This window comes from Falco naumanni, chromosome 14, assembly GCF_017639655.2.
Source record: "Falco naumanni isolate bFalNau1 chromosome 14, bFalNau1.pat, whole genome shotgun sequence".
Classification (NCBI taxonomy): Eukaryota; Metazoa; Chordata; class Aves; order Falconiformes; family Falconidae; genus Falco; species Falco naumanni.
Window position 1 is genome coordinate 1840370 of NC_054067.1, and position 13275 is coordinate 1853644.

The following is a 13275-nucleotide window of genomic DNA, read 5'->3' on the forward strand; positions in this document are numbered from 1 at the left end:
ACAAATGAACTGCAATCGGCCACTGATGAAAATTAGACCCTGCAACAGATACAGAGACTGGCTACTGCCTCTTACAAGGCTCCTTCTTTGGGATAGCCTTCTTGCTTTCTCCCAGATGCAAACTGCTTTTCCATTAGACTCAGGAGACTAACTGCGATTTCAAACACACTGAGTGACAAAGCTTCCCCTGAATACATACACACATAATGCGCTTTCAGTCTTTTCCAACACCAGGCATTTTCCTAATTATATTCAGTCAAAATGTTTTTGCTTCTGAGTGCCTTGATGGATCCTTTCTGCATAAAAAATAACCCAGATTGAAGTCACCAATGCAGAACTGCTGAAAGCCTCACATGAACCTTCCTCTCTTTTACCATCAGTATAGAAACTTGCTTTATAAAAGCACTTGGGTTTCCTGCTCTGCTGCATCCAGCAGGTGCCCAACACCCCAGAACTAAGCTGTCCCACCTTTGGCTTAGATTTTCATCCCCTTCCACTCTGTAAGATGGTTAGGGTGTGCCAGTTACTAAAAAAAAAAAAATAAATCCTAATAACAAGCAATGTTTCTTCTCCAGAAGGGAATTAATTATACGCTTCCAGCTTGCTCTTTACCGTCAGCCTTGCAATAGCATCCACTGAGCAGCTGGGCAAGATCTAAGTTACGTGGTAAAAACCAATGCTGTTCACTGCCCTGTCACCACCCAGGGACTCAGTGTGATGAGGTTCATTTTCTCTTCTCTGCTCCTTTGCTGCTCTGCGCACTCAGGTGTGTCCTGGCTCCACAGCCGGTCCTTTGGCTGGTGGGTGAGGTGGCCGTGCTGCGGGGCTGGTACCCCAGCCTGTCTCTCCAGGAGGCAGAGGGAGTGGTGGGTGACGGCAGTGAGGGTACTTCACTGACACATTTGCTCCAAGAAAGGGCTCCTACAGCTTTTTCTACTTTGCAAGACTCTCCTCATTTCACTCTTTTCAGCGTGTCTTCCATTGATTTTCAACAGGAAGAATCATTCCAGAAATGTCTTTTATTTGCTTCACTCAGTGCATTCCAAGATCCTCTGTTAAAAAGCACCATTTCCACTGTTTCACCTGGGCACCTCCGAGAAACTGCTGGCAGCGTATCAAAACCATGGAGAATTTCTAACATGGCCATATCCTCCTTTACTTTACAAGCAAAGACTACTGCTGTCCATATTCCCAATGCAGAAAGGTGAAAAAATCTGAACCAGACAGAAAGCAGCGCGATGCTTTCCTTTCCTAAGCTGCTTGTAAGATGAAATGCTGACACTTTCCCATAGGACATAATCCCTCTTGAAATCCTGCTAAGGATTCTAGACTGACAGACATTAAGCCTTTGAGGAATTTCCACAGAGACTACATCCAAATGTTACAACACTAGAAGAGCCTGCGAATACTACAACGATGTGACAAACGGGTACCAGGCAATCGTATACAAGAGCCCTGCCCGGTGCTAAGTCGGGGACAGAGCTCTGATGGGTGTGATTGAAGAGCGAAGAAGGACCAACATTTACATCACATTTGTGACCACAAAGATCAAATCTAGGACCAAACTCCTGAGAGATGAATGTTCACAGGAGATGGATTCCAATGAACCACTGAGATTTAAGTGTTTTCCAGCACTAGCTTTCTCCTGCTGTGTCCACCTCCCTTCTGAAGTGCACGGTGCAGCCCGCACGGCTCAGTGCTGCTGCCGCTGCCTGGCCATCAGCACCGAGCTCCAAGGGAATGCAGGTATGGCTGCACCTTCGCCTGCCCCATCGATACACCATGTTGCTTGAGGCAAAAACATCTCAGCTCACATCTCTCTCACCACCCAGCTGCGAGAGCCCAAGATGAACGATCATCTCTGGGTTGGTGTCCTTTGTCACCTTGATTGTACTCGCAGAAAAGAGCCACCCTGGGCGTGTGGGGGCTGTGGGGGAGTGCAGCCTCCCTGCCGTAGCTCCTGCTGAGCTGCAATGAGCCATCACTTACCCAGCCCCCTCATACATTTCTTTTCCTGCAAGCATTAAAACTGTTGAATTGGCATTTTCAGCATGATTCTGCCAAGATGAACTTGAACTACACACGCATCTGTCTTCTTCACATCAGTGTGAATCTTCTTTCACTGCTTCCAGGGTTGTTAATCCTTATCCTCTGGGGCTGCACTAGGACAGTCCTTTCTTCTTGAGGATAACTGGACTGTCAAACAGGATTCTAGAAAGGACAGAACAGTTCCTTTCATTTTTCTTACTTCTTTACAATTAGGTATTCAGTCCCATCAGAGCAAAAAAGGACAGATGAGAGTTCAAGCATAATTCTGGTATTTTTTAAATGGCATTCATTGGTGATGGTCAATCAGAAGCCCATTTCAGAACTTACAGTTAAGAGGGATCCTAAAGATAAAGCCAGCAAATACTAAAGGAAGGAACCACAGGGGTACGAGAGAGAAGTAAGTGTTCACTCGCAGTAAAGCGCTAACACAGAACTGTTCAGACAACCGAAAATGGGGGACCCATAGTGCATAAGGCAGCGCCACAGGACAAACGTCAGAGGACCAAAGGCTTACGGAAGGGACCGTTCCCTTCAGCGTCCCTTCAGCCATAAGACTTGTATCCCAGTAGCAATGTAAATCTCGGAAGAACTAGACTGGAGTATATAAAACCAGGCACGTACACAGGTCATGGCAATGCCTTGCAATGTAATACTCAGCACATCGGTGGCGCACATGTTCTTGTTGCCTGTGTAATGAGAAGAGAAGAAAGATGGTATTTTCTGCTGTGCCAAGCTTTCCCCCCCCATCTACACTGCACATACATGTCCTAATGCAATGCAGCCACTTCTGTGAAACACAGAACACCAAACAACTGGGTTTTTAACATGAGGGAGGGAAAGTACAGGGGACTTTCCGTTTGACTACATAAGACACCAAAACTACAGCTATCAAACAGCTATGTCAACAGAAAGTGAAAGACCATAATTTACCATCTCACCCGAAAAACAATTTTCAGCAGTATAAGGCTGCTAGCAGCAAAATGTCTCGCTGGTTTATTGGTAAATCACAAGAGAGAGCATCTTCAGCTGAAGCATCAATGCCAGGCAATGATTTCTACACAATCCTGTGCTCACAGCCTTGGAAAATTGCCTGGGTCTCCCAGCAGAATCAAACGAGATAAAGAGAGAGTGATTCAAGTAATGAGTAATAACAAGGCCTGGAAAAGACTGACTGCTTACAGACGAACATGATAGTTGCAGTAATTAATAAATGTGACAAGACAGAAAGGAGCTGATAGTAAAGTAAGCATGAACAGGTTACAATTCAGATCTGACACAGTTTGAAGTTTCCACTCCCAATTTGGACATTCTGAATTTTATTCTTTAATTTATTTTGAAGCTGAACCACCCCAGCACTCAGATCTGGTTTCAGCTTTTCATTTCACTAGAGGTGAGGAGGATCTGGGTTAGAATTTTTGGACTGACCCTACCACATCTTTAAACAATGGCATTCAGCCTGACAAAATTCACCTACTCTACCATGGGAGAAAATACTCGTCAGGGGTGAGGTTAGACTGAATCCTCCGATAAGAAAAGCCATTTATTCTGAGAACAACTTCTCTCTAAGCAGAAAAAAAAAACAAACAAAGAGTAGCCTGAGAGTAGTTTTCCATTTTCATTGTCAGGGCAGTTTTGGAAGACCCATGTTCATTGGCAGTCCTCACTACGCCCTGCAGGACCTGTAACCAGATGTATGTGGGAGAATGAAACACAATACCGGCCTTGAGGAGCACTCCTGAACTTTATTTTTTTATTATTATGATTCACCTAGAAACTGTAATCATGACAAAGCCATCCCTGGGACAGACAGCATATAAACTATCCTCAGGAAGAAGTTTCCTGCTCCAAAAGCGTTACAACCTCATCAGTAAAGCATAAGAGACGAACAAGAAATGATCTTTCAAGATCACACAGCAGCTCAGCAACATGATTGGGATCAAAAGCTGAGTTTTTCTGGCTCCCAGTCTACAATTCCATCAGCACATCAAAGGAAAGCAGCACAGATATTTTCACTCGTGTCATCTGAATGTACATTGCCCAGTTCATGGTCTTCAGTGTCAGTCAGTGAAACGAAGCATACCCCGAAATAAACGCTGCCCCTACCGTGTCAAGGCACCACAGCAGGGATGGAAGATGCACCCAGTACGCTGGTTTCTCAGTAGTAGCTGCAGTGAAGGACCACCCGTGGGCTGGGGCTCGCTCATCCATCCCCCTGGGGATGCTGAGGGGATGCAAAGCCAGCCGCACCAGCACCGCGCACATCGCCGTGGCTCTGGGTGAAGGAGGGAGAAGAGGAGGGCACTGGGGGCTCTCCCCTCTTCTTGGTGTAACTACACAGTTAGGCCATGGTTCCCCCTCTTTTTATCCCAGTGACAGAAGGTGAAAGCTTGCTATTCCCAGCCACATTTATTTATCACTTTATTCTGGTCTCCATGGAAACAAGTCATGATATTACCAGCTGCAACAGGGAGGTCGAGAGGTCTGCAGAAGCTGCTGGGAGCCAGTGGCACAGAGCAGAACAAATGCTAAAACTAGAAAAGTGTAATTTCTCTGCAAAGAGCAATGAAATAAGTGGCAGGAGAGTTGAAAAGCACTAAATGTGAGAGGCCTGAACTTAATACCACTTCAATTATTTAACAAGATTGTCTCGTCTATGTATTTGGATGAGTATGATCAAACCTCAGGACTGCTGAGGTCGTCTCATCACCGTTTACAGACAGCGCTGGCATATTGTATCTCTGCACCCACTGGGCACCTTTGAATTGCTTTTTATCAGCCTCCTCTAGAAAAGATGAACATGGAAAAAAAACCCAAAGCCAGATGCTCAGAGCTGAGCTTGATCCTACAGAAATCCACAACGTCAGGTGAGTCCCGACTTGGCTCTAAACAAGCAAACAAACACAGATGACAGTAATAACACAGAAACACAGGTAGCAAACGCAGGCCATGCAAGCCTGCATCTGGAGTCAAGGATAGTTTTGCTAGGGACCAGAGCCAGACCATATGATTAGTTCAGTACCATCAAACTCTCCCGAGATATTTCAATGTCTAAATTGTGAAGAATGTGAAATGCCTTCCCTTATCCATATCGTAAGCTAGAGAATTATCAAGTTAAAAAATGTCTTTCAGACAAGTGCCATAGGAGTCAGTAGGAGACATTGATCTCTCCCACCTCCAGTATTTTATGTTTCACTTACAGAATGTCCATCATACGCTCCCCAGGGTAAATGCACACAACAGTCAGCCTCTTGTAAGGGCTATGGGAATGTCCCAGTAGATCCTCTGTCTACACACCCACCTGATACGCCTCACTTGTACCACAGGGTAACCACAAATGCAGCAATCTCATAGTAAATTTCTTGACACAGCTTATGTACATCTCCGACCATAACTCAGCTTCCTAAGGAAGCCTGGGAGAACTCTCTAAGCAAGGATGGCACACAGCAGCCTGTTACTATTTACAAGAACCACTGACTCTGTTTTCAAACCAGAAAGAACCAATTGAACCATTCCATCTGATCTGTAACAAAGAGTATAAACTGTATCCTTGATAGAACCACTTGTCTGAGCTACAGAGCAGAGTCTAGAAGGTAAGCCCAACCAGAAACCCTGGTTACAAGAAATAATTGCAATGCCTGGACAGGGTTTCCTGCAACGCATCACTGGCATCATTAAAAATGAGAACCCTACCTTCAGTCTTGCTTTAACTCAGATTAGGTTATGCATTTGTCTGCCACCCAGAAGAGAAAAACAGGTCTTGTTCCCCCCGTGCACAGACTGTCATGAAGTCACTCATAACCTCTGCTTGCTAAATTCAGTACGTTCAGTTTCTGGAGTCTGTTGGTAGAAGACCAAAAACCAATTGATGGAAAAATTTGCTGCTGTATTTCACAGAATAAACATATGAAAGTGGTGGGTATCTTAAATATGTATTTGTTCATTTTGCCTTTGCTTCAGACAGGCCATTCCCACTGCACTAAATTGCAAAGATTTTTTCCACAAGTACCTAGCAAACATCTGAATTCTCTGAGACGGAAAATTGTTAGTGATCTCACAGTAGACTGAAAAGACTCTGAATCTTTAATAACCAGGACTTTAAGAAAGGACATATTATTTCTGAGTACTGAAGTGCCGAGTTATTCAAAGTTTTCATCCGCTACAAAGTCAGCATTGGTCCCAAAAGCTCACAGAAGGTACCAGAGAGCCTTCCTAGAGGCTGCCTATGAGCCATGAATTTTATTTATTCTTTTTATTTAATTTGGAATAACATGTCAGACTTGCAGGACGCATGTGTAGCATCAGTGCAAACTGGCTTATTTGTTTTCTGGCCAAAAAGCAACAGGTGCTATTACTGAGAATGTCTTGAATACAAAGAATTGCAAATGAACTCTGCCTCACAGAGTTTGGGGACAGATTTTCAAAAAAGCAGCTCTGATATATTTGCAAATTATGTGTAGGCATACTTGTGAACATCACCAGCACTTCCAACATATCCACCTGCGAACTGCTGTAACTCTTGACATAAGGGGTTCTGCAGGTCCAGGTATGTACTGCCAGCAGCAGTTTTGCTCAGGCACTGCCAGCAGCAGGAGTATATTTAAAGTTGTTTAAGCAGAAGTCTTGCACTTGCTTTTAAAATTTTGGCCCAAAGTGAAAATTGAAGAAGTCAATATCCATCAGCTTATCTTTAAGAATCTAAATTCTGGAATGCTAAAAAGAACAATTGATTTGTTCTTCAGTTGATGCAGAAGATGCTGTTGCAAGTATTCATCCAACAGAGTAAATTATATGATGCGTATGTATGTGATCAAACGTACATTGAAGGGACATCATCCCTATGGGAAAGTTCTGCAGAGTTTAGTCAGAGACACAAACCTACTGGCCATTTTAAATGATGCTCAGGAGTCCTGTGCCAGATGAGATTTACACCAGCTTTGTACCTCGTCTGTCTCACACCAAACCACACCACGCACTCATGGTGGAAGCAAGCCAATGGGGCCGTCACGTAAATATGCCCAGAGGCAGCACATCCATGTTGCCCTGCCAGAAAGAAAGAACAAAGAAAGAAATCAGAACTAATTAGTACTGTGATGTGTCTGAGGCTAGATTTAGCATCATTCAACAACCACAGGCAGCAGAGGAATGAAGAAAAATTGAGCCAATTTGTGGCTCGGTATTTATTAGCATTTAGATAATATGGCCCATCCATCATATACAACGCATGTTTCAAAAGCACCAGCGCTCCTGCGTCCTGAGTGCCCAGAACCCTTGTAAATCGCCTTCCTCGGATCTTGCCGAGAATAAAACACATTCATCTGGGTGCAACCACTGGGGGAAGACATTTTTTCCTTGTGATGGAAATAAAGACTGATGATACAAAGCGGTCATAAAAGTAGGAGGCTGCAGATTAAGACAGAAGGAATCCACTCCTTCCCACTGACGTACATCTCTGATTTACAAGCTGCCAAGCACAGCCATGGGATTATGGGAATGAAATCCTGGTTAACATTGACCAAGACAATTCGAAAGCATCTAAAAATCTTCAGCCCAGTTGGTTGCTCCATTACCCAGATGTTATTTAGCAGAGCAGAGAAAGGGAACCCCAAGACTACAGAAAAGGGCCTGCAGAGGTTCCATAAAGGAAAACATTAAACACGACAGTAAAAAAGTTTGATTCCTTTCTTTATCCAGAAGATAAGTGACTGTGGACAGCACCAGCTTTAGAGAGCTTTAGAGAGCTTTAGACAACAGATCTGTTTTCAGATGTTGCTGCCACCCACCCCTGCAAGCACTCCAGTCAAGCAGCCTGGAATGAGTCTTGCATGTGCCATTTAAAGCGCAGCTTAACCCTTCAGGAACAGGTTCTTCCCGGCACTTACTGCGTGGTGCAGAGCAGCCAGCGGTAGAGGTCCACGGCTTCACGGCACTCTTGGAAAACACGTTGTTTGTCACGTTTATTCCCCAGGCACTCCAGGACCAGACTCCCAGAAACCTCATCAATTTTTTGACTCAATAAAACCCTAAGTGGTTGAAATTATAGATAGAGAAAATTAAACGTGCATTTAGGCACTCTGGTAAATCAAGGCCTATACAAATTAAACACCAAATGAATCTTTTCACGTCGATTTCTGCTTTGCTGAAGTTTTAATGAGTTTTGACATTTCATCCCACTTCAGCATGGGACACATTAAAAAATCTGACACATTTTTCAGGCAAAATAACTTCTTGCTTACCTTTATTTAAGAAAATAAATTGTTCTGGGTCCTAAGTAGTTGTCAGCTTGAAAACAGTCAGGCTTTTCAGTATTTGAGCAGCTGTTAACTAAAACCAAAAGAAAACAAAGCAACTGATTTCATAATGAGCATCTATCTATAACCATTATAAATTATTAAAGTCCATTAACTTATTAACATAACAGTGACATTGGACTTGGTATTCCTAGCACAGACACATAATGTCTCCAGTTGCTCATTTATTTACTTGCATAATCCTTGACAGTCAGGTCAGACAACCCATTTCTGAGTGAAATGGCAATTCCTGGGCTGTTACCAGTGGCTACAAAGACCCAATAATGGTGACAGAAGAATTAACTCACAGAACATATTTGACAAATAGATGAACTTCAAACTCTCCAGAGGCTCAGGACTGTAATGAGGAAGGAGGTTAGTAAATAGGAACATTTTAATTCAGGAACAATGACATGTAATTAATATCAATGCCATACTGACACACAATTAGGATATGCTGAACAAGCAGTTATGTTTACTGAGATTTCTGTGCTAGCAAATACTGGGGATGAAGTATGCTTAAACCAGCGGGAAACTGCAGGTCCACGGAACTGTTACAGTTCAGCATCTCCCCTTGCTTGCTGTCACGCGCATGCACACCCGTATGAACGGCATTTAAAGGCAGTCACACAGCAGCGGTGCATCAGAACTTCACGGGGTTCGGTGATTTGCACATCTACCCCGTTCATCACCTCACCACTGCATTTGGAGTTTTTACAGGGATTTTAAATGTTCAAAAATGTATCTGAGATAAACGCTTCTGTATTCCCAGGCCCAAATCCGCTACGTCTTTCCACAACCTTGGAAAAGGCAGAAATTAATCCAGAGACTTCATGAGGGGCTCAGCTCACACCTCCTTCCACCCTGGAAAGCAGACCTGGGTCTGACACCCCTCAGTCACACAGGTCCCCTCTCCATCACCCCGCAGCCCCAGGGCTCAGCCATGCAACAGCAGCTTCACACCCCAGGGTTACCTCTCTGCTAACACAGCAGGTCACTCAGAAGATTCCTCCCTCCCCTCCAGTTCCCAGACCCTTAAGGTGAAGACACAGTATTCCCAGACCCCCGGCCACAGCAGGCACTGCAGTGACATGCTCGCAGCTCCTGCTGTAGGCTCAGGCTATCCTAGCTTGGCTTTGGCTTTGACTCCCATCAAAAGCCACTCCCATTGGCTCCTCCTGCCTGTCCCAAGCCCCAGGATCACTCTGGTGATTCTTACCAGCACAGCAGCACAGAGCGATCCCATCGTGTGCCTCTGCCTCCTGCCCACACATGCCAGCCACCCAGTGCAGGACAGGACCCGCCGCCAGCTCCTCAGCCCTCCCTGGCACAGTGCTGCTTCATGGGCAGGAGCTCCTGCGAGGGGACGTGGTGGCACCATCTACCTGCTCCAGCACAAACTGCCTTCAGAGAGCCTGAACTCGCCCATCTCCCTTCTGACCTGAGGAATGAAGGCTGCGCAAGCCTTACAACTTACAAAAGTCTCATCGCCGGGGTAGAACAGGCCAGTTGTTCAACAGTGCATATAGCAGCCTGAAAGAGACAACGAAAGGAGAATCGTACACTCCAGATGAATCTGAGTCCTAGGACAGTGCCATGTAATAACACACTCTGGAATACGGCCAAGGCCTTGGACTTAAAATACCCTTGCAAGATGTACCCTTGTAAAAAGTGCAAGTGATTGCTGTCTTGATTGCCAGAATTATCTGAGCGACATCAGTTTCTCCCAGTACAGACAGCTGTTGCATGGAACAAAGCTTGCTACCAAGTCTGTTACCAACGCTGCTCCATGAAGTCCAGACTCAATGGTCTGGTATGAACTGGTACAACCCAGTCGGTTTTTCTGAACACGTCATAAATAAGGTACGAGCTGTAACAGTGTGGCAGCGACCCTCTCTTTCTCTGGCCACTGTCCTATACAGTTCTGTTCTCATCTGTTGGATTACTCAAAAAACCCAACCAAACCCATGGCTGAACTTTTATATCTTCAATTCAGCTCCTGGGTAAAATGCCATTTGACAGTTGACAGCCTTGGATCTTGCAACTTGAGTGTAGTGTGTGAGCATGTCTCCTGCTAGAACAAAACCCGAGCGTGACAATAAAGGGCTTTTTTCTCTGGGGACAAACAGCTCTCCAATCACCCAGCTGCTGCACCTCATGGCAGTTGACTGTAACAGAACTACAACAAAGATGGAACAGGGAGGAGAAGGCAGACTGATTTCTTCAGTCTAGTCCACAAACAGATACAGATGCAGTCACACCAAAAATACAAATTATACTCCAAGAAATAGCAGAAATTAAACGCACAGAGGTATATACAGTGCTCAGGAATAATGAAGGGCTGAAGGTAATGATATAGCCATACATAAAGGTCATATATATATGACCCTTTTCCCCAACCTTAGCCACCCCACATTACGGCACACCACAGAATTAAAAAAAAAAAAAGGTAGGTGGCATTTCATGTGCTGTGCACTGGGATCCCACCTCTGCACTGACATCAAACCAATAGCTGGAGCTTTTTTAAAGCCAGAAAGCCTCCGTTAAACCCAAGCAGCAGGCAAAACAGATGAACCAAGCAAATGACTAACAGCATGCCCATTGCCAGTGACAGCCGATATTGGAGGGGGCATGTGGGAATGAGGGATGAGTGCTCTTTTCCATTCTAAATACTCCTGAAAGCTCAATAAATTACTAACGCTACCCATGGCAGCAGAAAGGTGTCACGCATTCTTGGTGACTGGTACAGGCAGGTAGAAGCGTGTCCCGTGGCTGGTCTGGCACAGCACACTAGGAGGAGAGACACCTGCTGCTGCCTTCGCTGTTCGAGGTGATGCCCCACCTTCCCCCTGCCTTCCCCTTCGCCTTCGCTCTTTCTGAATATATTTCTGCATTGTTGCTGCTTCTGGCTTAGCATCTGCCTTCTGCTAACGTTTCTACCCTGGTGATTACACAGCCTTCCTATCTGCACCTGTGGCTCCACCGTCTCTCCGGCTGGTCTGCACCAGCAGCCACCCACACGGCTGCAAGTGAGGAACGTGTGGCATGGTGTGACAAGTCCTACAAGATGGGCAAAGTGCAAGAGGGAGGCAAAACTTTCAGGGTATCTGTCCTTGGAGGGTTTGATTTGTGTAAGACAGAGCATGGAAAAAACCATGTAAATATAAAGTGTTTGGATTTTGTTTGTTCAAAAACGCTAAAACCTGTCATGGCCCCCACACTTACTTACCCACAAGCTGCTCAGCTGGTAGGTCCGGCAGATATGGCCGCCTGCACAGTTAGAAGGCAGGCTGAGCCTAAGGATCTCATTTTCTCCTTGATCCACTGTTGTGCCCTTCCTGGAAGACCTAACGCCTTGGGCCCGGCCTGGGCTCTTGTGAAAGCGCCATGAAACCGACGCAATCCTCATCCTCACCCACGGGCTCAGCCTGGCCCATCCTCACTGAGAGGAGGTCCTTGCTTTAAACCCTTCAGTCAACAGCAGGCACCCGAAGGCTCTCCCTCAGCACGCCCCAAAGCTCCCAAAAGCCGTGCCGGGGTGTACGTTTGAGTGGAAACAGTGTGATACAAGGGGACTTTGGACTCAAGCACTGATGCAAGCTCACACCCAAAACATCATACAGATTTACCGGTTGCCTCAGATGCGAACTCAAGCCTAAATACATGAAAATCTTCTTTCTCTGTTATCATGAATATGCATAAATTGTGTCTTCCTGTGCCAAAAATCATATCATGGACATATAATCACGAAAACCACCGTATAACTTTACTGTAGAACTACAGACATTTTGCATGATGAATCAGTTCTAAAATTTACGTAGCACGCACTGAAGAACCCTGACGGACGTCTCATTTGAGTTACCGCTGGCACTGTCCTGTACACCTGCTGCACTGCTGAGCCAACGGCATGTTCATAACATGCATCCTACTCCTATTTCTATTCCTCTTTCATGGGAGTTACAGATTATTATTTCAAGGAAGGTTCATGGTTCTTCCTGAGTTACTGTATTTTTTCTGGCACACAAGTGAAAGTGCACCGCATAGAAATGAGACTGTGAAAAGAAAAGCGCATGCAAGGCTCCATTAGGGAATGCAGGAGCCTTTCAAGGTCTCCTCAAGATTAACAGCATTTTTATGGAGATTTAGTTGCCCGCCTTTCTGCTGATGCTTTCAATAGGAAGCTGCAGTAACCTGACTTAAAATTAAATGAAGCTACTTATATGCATAAAGTTAACCAACCACTTAATTAGTTTCCTAGTCAGCCTCTTTTTGCAAAGTGAAAGAAAGGGAGGCATTCATGTTCATTTGTCTCACAATTAAAACGGTGTGGTTTTTTTTAAAGGAAGGATTGATACTTTGCTGTCTATTCACAGGGAAGAGATCTTGTTTCTCTGTCTGGAAGCATGCTGTCCTCTAAAAGAAATTTAACGTTCATCAGAATCACACCATATTTTAAAATGCCTCTCTGAGCATCTCGTTTGTCAGCTAACAGCTGCTTGCACCATGGGTAGACAGAGCATGCTCCTGCACCTCAGCACATTCCTTCCAGTGATGAAGTGACAAAATAACAAGAACGGAGGCATCAAGGGGAAAATGGAGGAAGACAATCCCTGCGAAGGGTCTTGCTCAAGTGGAAATCAGTTGTTTCATATGCTTTGTTAAGAGATGGCATCCCCACCATTTTACAGCTCCTCCCTTTCTGAGTTACCTTGTCCCTTACAATACAGATCATAGCTAAAACCAGTAATTCCCCTTTCCCAAGCACACCACCCCAAGGCTGCTCACCCAGGGCATCAATATATGCTTATATTCCTCAGAATATAAAATCTCTCAGCCTGGCTTTGCTCTTTGCTGTTTTTCTAGACTGTACTATCTTGAGAAATAATGATACCTGAGAGTTGTCTGGGCATGGGTTTGGCTTTTGAAGGCGTGGGGGCAA

The 13275-nt window shown here is 45.0% G+C and overlaps 1 long non-coding RNA gene across 3 annotated transcripts in view; it reads right to left on the reverse strand.

The window, feature by feature from the left end:
• Positions 1–13275, reverse strand: part of LOC121097385 — a 51762-nt gene that overhangs the window by 27885 nt on the left and 10602 nt on the right. For 2 of the 3 annotated variants that reach the window (XR_005830939.1, XR_005830938.1), the window contains 3 exons: positions 8283–8370; positions 7929–8069; positions 6925–7089 (listed from right to left, as the gene is read on the reverse strand). This is a non-coding gene — a long non-coding RNA (uncharacterized LOC121097385). Of the gene's footprint in view, positions 1–6924; positions 7090–7928; positions 8070–8282; positions 8371–8644; positions 9548–13275 lie in introns of those variants that run through there. The other variant, XR_005830940.1, reaches the window with a different exon arrangement.